At 42.4% G+C, this 16,954-nt stretch overlaps 1 protein-coding gene across 12 annotated transcripts in view; it reads right to left on the bottom strand.

Annotated features, from left to right (window-relative positions):
• The window catches only part of upSET, a 109,095-nt gene that overhangs the window by 83,020 nt on the left and 9,121 nt on the right, over positions 1 to 16,954 (bottom strand). For 3 of the 12 annotated variants that reach the window (XM_069337850.1, XM_045764750.2, XM_045764751.2), the window contains one exon: positions 718 to 974. The exons of 7 other annotated variants lie outside the window; for them this stretch is intronic. The gene's annotated coding sequence lies outside the window, so the exon portion shown is untranslated. Of the gene's footprint in view, positions 1 to 717; positions 975 to 3,220; positions 3,679 to 14,615; positions 14,716 to 16,954 lie in introns of those variants that run through there. 2 more of the 12 variants (XM_069337849.1, XM_045764749.2) reach the window with 2 other exon arrangements.

The following is a 16,954-nucleotide window of genomic DNA, read 5'->3' as shown; positions in this document are numbered from 1 at the left end:
TGCTTCTCCTTACCATGCTGGCAACACACACACACTACTCACACTAACCTGACTGTATCATTGACAAAATCCCTAGGAGCCGTCATGAGGGTTCGAACCTACGCGGGGGACGGAGGGTGTTCCCACTCACACGCCCTAGACGACTAGACAACGAATGGTATACATGGAGCACCCCCGCATAGGTTCGAACCCTCATCGCGGCACCTACGGGTTTTCTCCTATTGGCAACATACACACATTACCACCATAAGATATATAGACCTAAGACTCTTAAATGGCAGTGTCATGCTTTTTAATACTAAATGTCTAGCACAGTGGTTCTTAACCTCTTTTACCTCATGCACCTTTTCACCTGAATATCATCGACCCTTTCCAAAACTGTCTGGCTCAAAACCTGCATTCCAATATTTCCACAGATACAACAAAAAATAGATTTATTTTGAATTTAATCTGTGAAATTCAATAAAGTGTGATGTCGTCAGATTCTGTACAATCTGTACAAGTGTAGTTTGTAGAAAGATCAATATTGCAACAGTCTCAATCCCCCCCCTTAACCAGGTTGAGAACCTGTATAAGAACCTGTGGACCTGTATAAGCATCAGTAAGACACCGCCATCTCGGGTGAGCCGTGGGTATGCAAGCACAAGTTTGTTCAGCACAAGAGTAATCATCTGGAATAAGCATGAATGGAAGGTAGTGGAAGTTAACTCCACTTACAATGTTAACAGCAGCAGGAAGGACGGGAGTCAGCCATTGCAATGTGTTACTGACGTCTGAAATAACAGGCCCAGGAGCTGGAGTTTACCCTACAAGCACGGTCGGTACAGAGATGGCCTCGCTTCCTGCGGGTCGATGTTCGATCCCCGATGGTTCAAGTGGATGAGCATCGTTCCTTCGATCCATCCCATTCGAGATCTTTGTGATCAACACGCTAGTCGTACTGGCTTAGCACTTCCCCCCGATAATTACCTTACCTGCAAGTACATGTGGGTTACTACCATCAGTAACACCCATAACCAACACTACAGTGTTGTAGGGGACGAACCAATGGAAACATTACAACCACCCAACCTAACAATACTGGTTTGAGTCTGCCTAAACAAGCATAAGTGGTCGCAGTGTTTTGATAGTCAAATTGGCAAGGCAAGCAGGCAGGCAGGCAGGCAAGCTGACAAGCTTATGACACACGCCATAAGAGCGTCACCGCTCATAATACACCACCACACTGGCACTCCCCCCTCACTACACAGGCACACTCGCACTACCTCACCAAAACACGCTCTCCCTCACCACCTGTACACCAGCTGATTAACGGTTGAGAGGCAGGACCAAAGAGCCGAAGCTTAACCCCCGCAAGCACAACAAGGTGAGTACCACACAGCATGTGAGAAATATACAAATCACAAGCGGGGCCTGGCTCGGGGAGCAGAACTCCGGAAACCCTCTTCAGGTATGATCCAGATCCAGGCGCTGGGAGCCTAGCTGGAGCCTGCAAGCACATCTCTACGAATACACACTCGCTCGCTTCTCTCCCACCTCTTGTCCCCTTCTTTTGCTGCCAAGTCTAGGTAACTCTTCACTTTCTCAACACATTAGTTACCACACCCGCGACACAAGACGTTAATGGGGCGAGAGACTATGTAAGAAAGTCAGTTTTAAAATCAAGTACACGAACGTATGGCAAACTCTGCAGAGACATGGATAATTCACATGTAAATATTCTTCACGGACCAAACTTGCAGGAATCATAACAAACGCAGTGTTCCCTCGGGACTACTATGTAATTGTATTGACATAATAATAATAGTAAGTAATAATAATATGAGAGCGGGGTAAAAGAGGTGATAACTTAGAATAAGAAGGACTGGACATTTGAGACAGCAATTCCAGGCTGTGATGGGTTACATACTAAATAACAGTGATACGTCCAGAGATAAGACCAGTGATATACAACACTACACACAAATTACATGGAAATTGTATCTATTGTTAATACTTCCAGTTTTAACTCACATTCAAGGCAAGTTCGTGACGTGCATAGGTGTTGACCCTCACAATCTGTGCAATATATATCCTGGTGTATCCGGGAGACTTGCAAGTATATATACGGTATCCTGCTTGGCTACAGCTCCAGCAGAGAGCAGTATATTTGCAACATTGTGTCACCCCATCTTGCTACAAAAATGCTACATAACATTATATGCATGTAATGTTGACCAGACCACACACTAGAAGGTGAAGGGATGACGACGACGTTTCGTCCCTTTCGTCTTTATTACACCTTACCTTTTCGTACCTTTTGCCTTGCTTCTCCTCACCTCTCTCTTGCCTATTTATTACCTTTCCTCATCACAATCGACTTGAGAATGGTCCAGGACGGACCGAAACGTCGTCGTCCCTTCACCTTCTAGTGTGTGATCTGGTCAACATAATTTACCCATGCATGTAATGTTATGTAACATTTTAAACACAACATGGGTTGAGGATGGTATTTGTTAAGTTTCAAGAACACTGGACCAATTGCGAATCTATCGAGAACGTGGAAAATGTTAACTATAAACATGGATTTGGTATCTCTATGTTTATTTACCTCGAGTATCATTTGAGAAGCCAGAATGACCCTCATAACCAGGAATGAACACTCTTATGAACATTTAGTTCTAGCGTGGATGCATCAGTTTACGTAATGTATTCATCAGGCTGTTTACATTTCTGTATTTTACACTACTAAAACAATATGGAGCCTGGCACTGTACTAACGTCAAGATGACGCATTACGTCACGTGGCCGAGGATGTTTCACATCAGAGTCCAGCCTAGAATTGGTCGGCAGTCACTCGGTGCCTAGACGTGATGAGAAGAGGTTCCCGGACCGACCAACTCAAGATAAGGTGAAGTATGCTGCCCCTGCATGGAGCCCATAAACCAATAAATCACGAAACACATTTACAAAGGGTTTACATGTACATGACACGACTCGTTCTTAACCCGAGGGGATTTAGCTTAGAGGAAACGACCTCGATTTATTGGAGAAAGAAGCAACATGGTAAGAACATACAAGTTTCGTATAGTAATTTTACCATGTGCACAAAGAGAAATGTTCCAAGTGAGAAAGAAACTGCAGAACGAGGCGACACAACCTCGCTAAACCTAAATACAAACTTGAGATACGAGTGGAAAGATAATCATTACGCGCAGTAAACAAATGCAATTCACTTAACTCTGCATAGGTTAGGTGTGATGGTTGTAGTATTCATGCGTTTATGGCAAGGCAAAACAGTTGCATTTCTCATGTGGTAGATCGAGAGAAGGGGCTGATAAAAGAGCCAAGTGTGTTGGTGGGGTTTGCTGCATTACTTGACCACGAACATGAGCGGCTGGGAGTGCAAACTTGGCAGACTGTTGTGGCTACACCGTGAACCTCTGCGCTAAGGCTCCACCACACCACATAGGAAATTGCTCATGCGTTACTCGGACGGACAAATACGACACGACACAGTCCCACGAAAACCTTTTCATACTTTACTGAAGAAACTAAGCGTCATGTGAGAATTACAGTGGTTGTGTTACAAGAACCCCCCGCCCTTCCCCTGGCGGGACGGCCACAGGCATGTGGAGGAGCGGCGTGGGAGGGAGACTGTGCAGTTAAGTAAACCACGGCCTGCTTGCCTGCCTTCTTGCAACCCAGCCTGCCTGCCTGCTTGCTTGTGTATGTGTTTGACTATTTTCCCTACCGGCTGCATGCTCGCCGATACGTCATTCATACTGCCTGCCTCATTACCTATCCCTCTTCCCTGCCCGCCTATCTTCCTTCCCTTACCCTCTATGCACCTCTTTCCCTCCCTGCTTGTCAAACCTATCCATCTCTCTTCCTGCCTGCCTTGCCTGCCTGTCTCCGTACTAGTCTCTCCCTGCCTGCAAACATGTGTCCTTGCCTGCCTGTCTGCAAACTATCAGATCCTACACAATATATTTCAACCCGATTACAAGTCAATCTGGCTGGCCGGCTGCCGGATTTTGCCTCCCCTACCTTGGTACTACGATTAGCAGGTCCCGAGGATCAATGTCCCCGCGACCCGGTCTCTGATACATACAGATACATACACATACAAACACACAAGTCCATTTCGGGTTGAGATAGAGAAGCGAAGACGCACAAGCACAGCTACACAAGTACCTAAGAAAGATGTCATGTACACACGCCGGAACCTTGTGAAAACTGGCTGCTGGCTCGGCACCTCTACATTACAACTAAGACATTCAGCTATTGATTTTCCTGCTGGTTGACACCCAACACGAGTAATGCCATCACTGTTCACCCGACGACGCCTTATCCAGAATGGCATCGTAAAACACCAGTCACTAAGACCTTCCCCGGGCGTACGGCCTGTCGCAACACCACCAACAATTCCTGTTTGAGAAAGCCCAGAGGTATGGCAACCCCCTCGGGGTAACAGCCTTCACAATGCGCTTTTAACATACACTATACTGCATACAAATACATTGAATATGGAGGTAATTTTTTCGACGATATAAATTTTACGGAATTCATATCATGCCGGTCAGTGAAGCGCTGTAGTTTCCAGACGTTAGAACCTACAGCGGGTTGCGAGTTGTAACTTCAACTCTCGCATTCCGGCAGAGAACCAGGCTTTACTGGTGAAGAGTTGATCGGTAAGGCTGTTGCTGGCAGCAGACAACATGCCCACACATCAATTACAACCCGCCTGACTCGGCATTTTCTGCACAAACTTGTACTATTTGGATACAGAATAACGTCAAGATGACTGTCAGCTTGCCCCCCTCCCCTGTCCAACCACTTGGGCTGGACGTACCCCCCTGTCCAACCACTTGGGCTGGACGGTAGAGCGACGGTCTCGCTTCATGCTTGTCGGCGTTCAGTCCCCGACCGTCCAAGTTGTTGGACACCATTCGTTCCCCCCGTTCCATCCCAAATCCTTATCCTGACCCCTTCCCACGGCTATATGGTCTAATGGCTTGGCGCTTTCTCCTTGATAGTTCCCTTCCCTTCCCCCCCCCTCTTGTTTGAACCTAGGTCATCGTATTTATGTCTAACCTAAATAAATCATTCTACCTTGACAACTTATGTATTTTGACAAAGACACAGGTCCATCCAGCTGACTACCTTCCCTGGTAGTGAGCAGTAGGAGCTGCACCTTCCCTGGTAGTGAGCAGTAGGAGCTGCACCTTCCCTGGTAGTGAGCAGTAGGAGCTGCACCTTCCCTGGTAGTGAGCAGTAGGAGCTGCACCTTCCCTGTGGAGTGATAATGAAGAGAGAGCAAGACAGGTTGTGGCCGAGGATGGGTATCACACACGGGTCATCATCATCATCTGCCTGGCGCCGGCACCCACTGACAGCCGGGATCAATACCTGCCCACAGTAGTGTACACAAAGCCACCCTGGATAACAACTGCCACCACTCGCCTACCACATTATTTATCACCAGCCTTAGCCCGGGAAAAAGGTCGAGTGTGTGTGTCGACGCCGCTCAACTCCATCACCACAAAACCAACCTTCTTCCACATTGTGCACTTTCCTAGTTATGTTGAGCGTCCTTCAGTTGTTTACATTTTGCAATAGGCCTACATGGAGAGCAAGACACCACAGAAGCAAACTTCCTCTCACGTCAGAGAGAAAACGACAGAAAAATGTGTGGTACAGACCACCCAGACTAGAATGAGTAGATACAAGAGAATCAACGTGTCCGAGACCAGGCCTTTTGGTTATAGGTCTGTTGGACGCAGCTGCTCGCTGTCTGATGTATGAATCACAGCCTGGTTGATCAGGTACCATTTGGTGGTGTTTATCATTTTCTTTCTCTCTTTAACACTGCGGGGGTCGGCCAATTATGCCCCTTATGTGTAGTGGAAGCGTGTTGAAGTCTCGAGCCTCTGATGTTGATAGAGTTCTCTCTCAGAGCACCTATAGCACCTCTGCTTTTCAACGGGGGTATTCGAGCCTGGCCTCAGCGGGCTTGGGGATTAGAACTTCCAGAACTCTCTCTAGGCCTCCTGGGTTTATGTGATGCTATTTAACATAAGAAAACAAAGGCAACTGCAGAAGGCCTGTTGGCCCATACGAGGCAGCTCCTATTTATAACCACTAACAGTTACAGTTGCGTGTGCATATTTGGAACTAGCCCCTCTGAATATTTTCAATGTGTCAATTATTATGTATCTCTCCCGCCTGCGCTCTAGAGAATACAGATTTAAGCATTTTAATAGGTCCCAATAATTTAGATGTTTTATTAAGTGGATTATAGCAGCTTATTTTTCACTAATCCACATTTGTTCAAATGAAGGGTATCCGGGATGCTCCCGGACGCAGGTTCGAATCCTCGTCACGGCCCTTGTGGATTTGTTCATTTGATGTATCACGTTAGTGTGATCTCTGTGTGTGTCACATTTGTTCACTTTGCCTCTCCTGGATTTTACATGATTCATGTAGCTTTAGTTCAATGGTTTCTATTTTTTTCTGCCTAGCCTTCTCCGCCGTTCTTGAGATAGGGTGCGACTCTCAAGTTGTTTAGCGATTCTTTGTCTTTGCTTCACAAGACGCATTTGTGAGGACCAGAAAAAACAGAGAAGCAACACAAGAAGATACTAATAGCATTCAAGGCTATACGAGAAAATGATCGAACAAGAAAATAATTCGGTCAGATCAGAAAGGAAATGTAAAATAATAAGGAAACATGCGAGGTACTAAACAAAAGCTAATAATAAGCATTTAAACTAGAACCTGAACATCTTCCGAGGTAGAGGACAGGACCTCCCCAAGTGAGAGACAAAGTAACATGGACATTACAGGAAACACAGAGAGGAAGCAGCTCCAGGATATACATGCTGCATGCTTCAAGTAATACATTCTCCTGCATCCTTCAAGTAATACATTCTCCTGCATCCTTCAAGTAATACATTCTCCTGCATCCTTCAAGTAATACATTCTCCTGCATCCTTCAAGTAATACATTCTCCTGCATCCTTCAAGTAATACATTCTCCTGCATCCTTCAAGTAATACATTCTCCTGCATCCTTCAAGTAATACATTCTCCTGCATCCTTCAAGTAATACAATAGTGACAGCTGTGGTGGTAGTTATGACGGTAGTGACAGCTGTGGTGGTAGTTATGACGGTAGTGACAGCTGTGGTGGTAGTTATGACGGTAGTGACAGCTGTGGTGGTAGTTATGACGGTAGTGACAGCTGTGGTGGTAGTTATGATGGTAGTGACAGCTGTGGTGGTAGTTATGATGGTAGTGACAGCTGTGGTGGTAGTTATGATGGTAGTGACAGCTGTGGTGGTAGTTATGATGGTAGTGACAGCTGTGGTGGTAGTTATGATGGTAGTGACAGCTGTGGTGGTAGTTATGATGGTAGTGACAGCTGTGGTGGTAGTTATGATGGTAGTGACAGCTGTGGTGGTAGTTATGATGGTAGTGACAGCTGTGGTGGTAGTTATGATGGTAGTGACAGCTGTGGTGGTAGTTATGATGGTAGTGACAGCTGTGGTGGTAGTTATGATGGTAGTGACAGCTGTGGTGGTAGTTATGATGGTAGTGACAGCTGTGGTGGTAGTTATGATGGTAGTGACAGCTGTGGTGGTAGTTATGATGGTAGTTACAGCTGTGGTGGTAGTTATGATGGTAGTGACAGCTGTGGTGGTAGTTATGATGGTAGTGACAGCTGTGGTGGTAGTTATGACAGTAGTAACAGCTGTGGTGGAGTCGGGCAGAAGAGATGAAGGGAGGGAAGGAGTAGGTTAGGTTAGTGTGGCACAAGACTCCATCATGTTGTGTATGTGCTCGAGCAGCCACACTCATCTAAATGCTCACATTCAATTGGATCCCTCAGTCTCCAGTGCACCTCCACCACCCAGCACACACCCAGCCCCACACACACACACTCGCCCCCCCCCCACATACCCAGTCAATCCACTCTAGTAATATTAAAAACAACACCATCAATAACTAACTTTTCTATAAAAAAATGGTAATGTGTCACCAATGGGCTATAATGCAGAAGTACACAGAATGATGCCAAGGCATGTGCACCACACCAGATGCTGGCCAATGGAATGTTCTCATAACATCATAGCGCAGTAATATAATCAATACGTGCTCAAGTTGAGGTAAATGTCAATCTTTTGAGTCCAGTTAGAGACCCTTTCCCGTCATTGAACAACTCTGCTACCAGGGGAGGGGGTTCTGACACCCAAAAACCTTGGAGGTGCATTATGTTTCAAGTTGGGAGCCAATCTGTTGAGTTGATATCTAGATTATCTAGATACACCCCCAGAATAGTCGATGAAAAATTAAGATACAAAACATGCCAAGCCTTAAGGCATCAGTGGCAATGATAAAATACCAGTGAAACAAAAGATGGCCGAGGGTGCCAAAACAAATAAGAAGTCTTCTCGACTTTCACTGGCAAGAGTGGGGTGAGGGGAAAGACAGGTGTGAAGTGGGGAGAAAGCAAAAAGCCCGGGCTCACAAGAGACTGCCAGAGTTCGAGAGAGCCCAACTTGTTGGTAAGGTGGCAGCTTTGGTGGAATTTGGCATCGCCCGAGGAACGCTTCGACACGTTCTTCCACGTACTCGTAGTGCCTCTACCCTGAGTCAACTCTCATTTATATCAGTGTGTTCTGACACTAAATTTAATGTTGCATACTTGAATGGGTGGCTTTGAACATCTGTGGAATTCCTTGCCAATCACAACATAGTACATGTTTACCTACTGTAACACCATGCAACAACACTATCCCCTTTTGTATGAAAGGCTGTCATGCAAAATAAATTCTTATATATTATGACATCTTCTCTTCCCTGTCACTCTCCACCCTCTTCATCTGTGAGAGGTCACTAATTTGTGTAACACGATAACCAGGTCTTCCATCTATGCCACACACTCCTTCTCTCACAGCTAACAAGCAGCATTATTACCGCCAGGATATGCCATACTCCACTCCTCCAGGGTCCACCACTCATGTTCATTGCATCAGAGAGAGAGAGAGAGAGAATGGTAACCAGATTTTGAAAATACACTTACCACTGCCTCCCCGAGCCAACCCAGCACACTTGGCTAGACTCCACCCCATCACAAACCTCACACTTCCACCATGCATGTAACCAAGTCTATCACAGTACAGTATATGCCAAATAAAATACATACCTAGGACTTCTAGTACCATGAAAGTCACAACAAGAAAAATGACAGGTTGGATAACAAGACCCTTTCAAACAAGAGATGCTAGACTAATAATGATACCTTTTTAAGACACTAGTATATACTGTACTGTACTCTCCAGGGTGAAATATTTTTGCACAATAATTGTTGATACCTACTTGATACATTCTTGATGGGGGTTCAGGGAGTTGTTCTACTCCCCAAGCCCGGCCCGAGGCCAGGCTTGACCTCAAACCTGGTCAAGCGTTGCTTTTCAAAGCTGGAGAAATTGCTGACCTCGAGACCATGCAAAGATCTTATACTGCCAGAATCAACATGATAAAACATCTAGATTATTGGGACTGCTTAAAATTTTTAAATCTGTATTCCCTAGACCAGGCATGTCAAACTGAGGGTCCCTTGAGAGCCATTGGGTCACATTTATGCTAACATGAGGGCCACACACAACAACTAATTGAAGTCATTTAATAACAATTATAGCAGAATAGTGTTTATAACACTATTATTTTATTATTATATATTATATATTTATATAGTTTATTATTATATAACAAATTACAGTATCCTTTGTGCGGCAGCAAAGTGTGCTCGCAAAAGGCCGCGTGTTTGACTTGCCAGCCCTAGAGCACAGGAAAGGGGAAAATATATAATAATTTACACTTAAAATATTAGAAAGACTGGTTTTAAATCTACACAGGAAAAATAACGTCCCGTGAGGGCCAGGAGATATGGCAGGAAGTGCAAAATAACCCCGTTGAAAAGCTGTGGTGCAAATGGTATGCCAAGAGAATTTCATCAACATCAAGAGGCCAAATATTTTCAACTCTCCCTCGAAACATAAGAGCACAACTAGCTGACCTCTCGTTGTGTTCGAAAGAGAACTTGATAAACACCTCCAAAGGATACCTGAACAATTGGGCTGTGACTTATGTCAGATTGTGAGCAGTTTCCTCTAAAAACCTGGTTGACCAGACCCCCAACCAGGAGGCCTGGTCAGTGACTGTGCCAGGAAGATCCTTGGAACCACCACAGGTAAGGTAACCAGTATCCAGATGCAGGTCTCCAAACGATGTTCATGGTTTGTAAGTCTTTTTTTTTTGCAATTCTTGAATATAAAATTCCAGGAATGTGAGTCTGGGCCCCAGTGTATGGGCATCTGTCTATGGCTGTTTCACATTCCAGTTAGGTTAGTGTGAGATGTGAGTCAAAATTGGTGTCACATTCATCAAGAATTTCTTTGAGTTATTTGTCTTCAGTGTGTTCAGGGATTCACTGAAAACACTCATACTGTGTCTTCAGTATTTCACTCATTTCTTTGTTTTGATTAGTGACTGATCCATCCGCCTTATGCAAGGGGTTTTTATAAAGTATGCAATGCGTTATAAGCTGGAAGAAAATAAGGAGGTTGAAGCAGTTGAAAAACCAGACTTCAGGAGAGGACATTATGGTGACCTTAGAAATTTTTTTAGTGAGTATAATTGGACAGACTTGATGCTAGGTAAGGAAGTGAATGAGATGTATGTCAAGTTTTGTGAAATATATGATAAAGGCACAAAAAAATTTATACCAAAACAGAGATGCAGAACTAGGAAACAGGATTGGTTCAATAGAAATTGCGAGAGGGCTAGAGACCAAAAGACACAAGAATGGAATCAATACAGGAAGAGGCCGAACCCCCAAACATACCAGCGATACAAAGATGCGAGAAACAACTACACGGCAGTGAGGAGAGACGCAGAAAGAAATTTTGAAAAAGGGATTGCAGACAAATGTAAAACAGAACCAGGTCTATTCTATAAATTCATAAACAACAAATTGCAGGTAAAGGATAATATTCAGAGGTTGAAAATGGGAAATAGATTCACGGAAAATGAAAAGGAAATGTGTGAAACACTAAACGAAAAGTTCCAAAGTGTGTTTGTACAAAATGAAATCTTTAGGGAACCAGATACAATAAGAATTCCAGAGAACAACATAGAGCACATAGAGGTGTCTAGAGACGAAGTGGAAAAAATGCTCAAGGAGCTCGGTAAGAACAAAGCAGCTGGCCCAGATGGCGTTCACCATGGGTTCTGAGAGAATGTGCATCTGAGCTCAGCATTCCACTTCACCTGATCTTTCAGGCATCCCTGTGTACGTGTGGAAACAGGCTAACATAGTTCCAATCTACAAAAGTGGCAGCAGGGAAGACCCCCTCAATTATAGACCTGTATCATTGACAAGTGTAATAGTGAAAGTATTGGAAAAACTAATCAAAACTAAATGGGTAGAACACCTAGAGAGAAATGATATAATATCAGACAGACAGTATGGTTTTCGATCTGGAAGATCCTGTGTATCGAATTTACTCAGTTTCTATGATCGAGCCACAGAGATATTACAGGAAAGAGATGGTTGGGTTGACTGCATCTATCTGGACCTAAAAAAGGCTTTCAACAGAGTTCCACATAAGAGGTTGTTCTGGAAACTGGAAAATATTGGAGGGGTGACAGGTAAGCTTCTATCATGGATGAAAAATTTTCTGACTGATAGAAAAATGAGGGCAGTAATCAGAGGCAATGTATCGGAATGGAGAAATGTCACAAGTGGAGTACCACAGGGTTCAGTTCTTGCACCAGTGATGTTTATTGTGTACATAAATGATCTACCAGTTGGTATACAGAATTATATGAACATGTTTGCTGATGATGCTAAGATAATAGGAAGGATAAGAAATTTAGATGATTGTCATGCCCTTCAAGAAGACCTGGACAAAATAAGTAGATGGAGCACCACTTGGCAAATGGAATTTAATGTTAATAAATGTCATGTTATGGAATGTGGAATAGGAGAACATAGACCCCACACAACCTATATATTATGTGAGAAATCTTTAAAGAATTCTGATAAAGAAAGAGATCTAGGGGTGGTTCTAGATAGAAAACTATCACCGGAGGACCACATAAAGAATATTGTGCAAGGAGCCTATGCTATGCTTTCTAACTTCAGAATTGCATTTAAATATATGGATGGCAATATACTAAAGAAATTGTTCATGACTTTTGTTAGGCCAAAGCTAGAATATGCAGCTGTTGTGTGGTGCCCATATCTTAAGAAGCACATCAACAAACTGGAAAAGGTGCAAAGACATGCTACTAAGTGGCTCCCAGAACTGAAGGGTAAGAGCTACGAGGAGAGGTTAGAAGCATTAAACATGCCAAAACTAGAAGACAGAAGAAAAAGAGGTGATATGATCACTACATACAAAATAGTAACAGGAATTGATAAAAATCGACAGGGAAGATTTCCTGAGACCTGGCACTTCAAGAACAAGAGGTCATAGATTTAAACTACCTAAACACAGATGCCGAAGAAATATAAGAAAATTCACCTTCGCAAATAGAGTGGTAGACGGTTGGAACAAGTTAAGTGAGAAGGTGATGGAGGCCAAGACCGTCAGTAGTTTCAAAGCGTTATATGACAAAGAGTGCTGGGAAGACGGGACACCACGAGCGTAGCTCTCATCCTGTAACTACACTTAGGTAATTACACTTGGGTAATTACAATACTAGGCGAGTTTTTTTGGTCTGGACCTTGTATACAAGACATATTTTGGGTGTCTATCAATTTCACCAATGGCTTTTTTGCTCTATCCTGGGTTTCATACCATCCTTGCAGCTTAAACTCAATAACTTTTATTTCTCTACATTGCCTTGTCTTTCTGGGGAGTTGGGAGTGTGTGTAGATTTTGAGTAGTTCTGCAATTTGTTTTCTTCATCTATAGTGTGCCAAACTTGTTCCAATCTGTATATTTTCTTCTTTTACTTAGTGGTATATGAAGTGAACATATGTCTAGTCTCCCTATGTATACCTTCTAGAGACCCCTAACTTAGATTTGCATTATTCGGCTGTTCTGCCCAGTTTATTTCTGCATTGGTTTATTAATTCCTTGCATATTATCAACATTAAATTCACTAAATTCTCCTCCTCGTGGATTTGAGACAAGTTGCATTGTAATAGCTTATCTAAATTCTTGATTAGGCTGCGATCTGCGTAATATGTATTTGTAATTATGTTTGTTATCAATTCATCATTATTTGTGAAAGTAAGGATCAGGGTCTTTCCCTATCCAGTTCTATTATTTGCTGGTTAAAAACAAATGTCACAGAGCCTTAAAAGATCATTGGTATGTGACTATTCATTTAGACTACGTCGTAGAATTCTCTGATATACCTGTACTGTATATTATTTGGCAGATTTTCCATTCATTTTAGATGCAAGGAATGATTTTAGATGGAGGGGAATGATTTTAGATGGAGTGGAATAATTTTAGATACAAGGGAATCATTTTATATGCAATGGAATGATTTTAGATGCCATTGTTTTAAAAAACAGTGGATTCATTTTAAATGCAGTGGATTTATTTAGATGCTGCACTTATTTCAGATGTCACAAATTTTAATTTGATGCCAGGATATTATTTCAGATGCCTCAAATTTATTTTAGATGCTGCAAATGTATTGTAGATGCCGCAGATAATTTTAGATGCCACAAATTATTTTAGATATAGAATATTATTTTAGATGCCACAGATTATTTTTGATGCCATAGATTATTTTAGATGCCATAGATTATTTTAGATGCCGCAGATTATTTTAGATGTAGCATATTATTATAGATGCCACAGACTGACTTCACCAAGGGGTAAGTGGGTAGAAGAGAAGGTGGACGGGTGAGCAGTTTGAATGACAGAGGATGGGTGACCAATATGAAGGATGGGAGGAGGATGGGTGACCAGTAGGAAGGAGGATAGGTAGATAGATGATAAATACAGGAAAAATCAGACGAATTGGTGACTGGAAATTGAATTGAAATTGAAATAAGTTTAGAGGTAAAATATACACAAAAAGATAAGCTCAAGCTCAAGCTAAGGGTGACTGAAGGAAAAGTAAGAACAGATGGACTGGTGACTGGAGGAAAGGTAAAGTGAACAATGGGTAAGGGTAGTAATAGCCAAGGCAGATGGGAGACTGGTAGGGGGGGGAGTAATAGGGGACTAAAGTGTAAGGGTTTTAAGGACAGTAGTTAGATGGGTGACCAGTTGGATAGGGAATAATGGGAAAACAATGATAATGGGAAAACAATGAAGGGGTAATGGCAGTAGCTGGATGCACAACTGGCAGTGGGAATAGAGAGTAGAACAGACAATGGCAGGATATAAAGGATGGTCAGTATTATTTTGAAAATGCAACAAGCAGGGCATTTCAAAATGCACCTTGCAGTTCCCTTTTTAATCATGAGCATCCAGGTTTTGATTTCCCCTACATATCTTCTATATTCGAGCCTGGCCCCAGGTCGGGCTCAGAGAGTAGAAGAGCTCCTGAATCTCACCATGTATGCTACACCTTTACAGAAATTCTAGTAGCTTACCTACCTTTATTTGCCAGGGTCCATGAGAACCCTGTACCAATACAGTATAGTACTGGTATTGTTTTCCTCGTAAGTCCAAGCCACTCACTGTTGTGGTCACTTACCTGAAATAACAAGATAATGGTAACAAAATTGCAATTCCAATTACTAATTTGAAAATAAAGGTATACCTTTAGTTACAATTTTCATACATCCACCTGTTAATACCAGCAAGATAATAGAGAATGAATATCTACTTTAAAATGCACTTATACTAGCATAGGCTCTGTCTACTTAAAACACCCAAGAACACATCTGCATTACCATAGCATGTTTGTGTTTTAGTGTGTCCTAATTCTACTATGGCACCAATAGTGTCACAAATTCCATTTCTTTAACAGACTATAATCATACAACTTAAACACACACACACACTTACTTACAGTAGGAGTCGACAAAGTTGATAGAGGAATTTTTAAAACCTTACAATGCGTTAAATAAGAAGTCACAAACTCAAGCTTACAAAGCAAAGGTGTCCAAATGGTGTACAAAAGTTCTCATTTGCAAACAGAGATATCAATTGGTACAATTTAAGCAAGAAGGTCTGGAACGAAAACCATCAGTTTCAGTCATATGGAAAAGACACATTATAGGAATGATGGGACCCCACAAGCAAAGCTCTCATTTGTAACTACACCTGGGTAATTACACAAATATATGCATATATTATACAGTATATGTACTTAACAAACACATACCATACATAAATTTATATATGCATCACAAATATTCATACATACACTGTATACCAAATTGTAGGTAAAGATACAGCACATAATAACTACAAAATATGCAATAACCTGTAGGGAAGCTAAATAACCAATAACAATATTGAAGTGTGTATTTGTGATCTACTGAGCAAGATGAGCTCCCACCTCTATCACCATTAATATCTAATTTGCATTAAACTCACAAGCCAAAATAGCTTAGATGTACAGGAAAACCATATGACTACAACTGTCAGGTTGTATATTGGTACAGTATGAGCCATCTACACAGGCAGAGTTCAACAAACCTTCCACCCACACTAATAAACAGACATACTCCAAGCAATTATGGAAGCCAAATGTATATCAAAGCAGCAGCCATGCTGTTTATGCAATCAACATGCCCACGGCCCAACAGATACTAGAATCCTGCCAGTTATTCCTTCCTCCAGTGTGCCTCGTCTATTTCTCAAGGTTCCTAGCTTGTAAACTTGGCTGTTAATGGAATGGGCGAGCATAAAGTAACTGAATAAACTAGCATCCATACAGTGCTGCTTCAAACATCTACCCCTTGTCGCCACTCAAAAGGTAAGGTAATACTGATGGAAAATTAGGTTCAGCTCCAACCTGAACCAACATTAACGGCTGCACCACATGGCTTTTTCTTCCCCTACCACTATCCCCCCCATCCTGTATGAACCTTACCCTCCCTCATCTCAGCTCTTAAAAAAAAAAAACCTGACCAGCCCAACCTTGAGACGTCCTACAATACACTGGCCCCCAACAAAAACATACCGAGACTCACACTGGGCACAGAGCTAGAGCCATAACCTCATCCCCCACAACCATTCAAGTAAACCCACTCCACTACCACCACACAAACACTTCTAGCCATACCCAACACAAAATTCAAACCTCATCAACATTCGTAACATTTCTGATACAGTACTTCAAAGTACAGTTTCCTAGACATACTATTCAGTGCTAAATAATAAAGATTTACCTGGCCATTCAGACCAAAGTATTTAAATACACAACACATGGAGAAAATAGACCACACAACAACTTGCAAATTATGGAAAGAAATTACAGAACTCCAATAAAAAACAAGATCTAGGGGTGGGTTTAGAAAGTAAGCTGTCGCCAGAGGAACACACAAAGAACATTGTGAGAGGAGCGTATGCGTCGCTTTCCAACTTCAGACTTGCTTTTAATTATATGGATGGTGAAATACTAAAGAAACTGTTCATGACTTTTATGAGACCAGAACTGGAATATGCAGCAGTTGTATGGTGACCAAATCTCAAGAAGCACATAAAGAAATGGGAAAAGGTGCAACGGCATGCTACAAAATGGCTTCCGGAACTGAAAAACAAGAGCTACGAGGAGACTATAGACATTAAACATGCCAAAACTAGAAGATAGAAGAAGTGATATGATCACCACATACAAAATTCTAACAGGAATCAACCATATTCATAAGGAAGAATTCCTGAAACCAGCAACACCACGAACAAGAGGACACAGGCGGGACCAAAGAGCCAGAGCTCAACTCCCTATTAGGTGAGTACAGATTCAAGCTAAGGAAACAAAGGTG

This window comes from Procambarus clarkii, chromosome 38 (genome assembly GCF_040958095.1).
Source record: "Procambarus clarkii isolate CNS0578487 chromosome 38, FALCON_Pclarkii_2.0, whole genome shotgun sequence".
In the NCBI taxonomy this organism is placed as follows: domain Eukaryota; kingdom Metazoa; phylum Arthropoda; class Malacostraca; order Decapoda; family Cambaridae; genus Procambarus; species Procambarus clarkii.
This window is presented reverse-complemented; position numbering and strand designations above follow the sequence as displayed.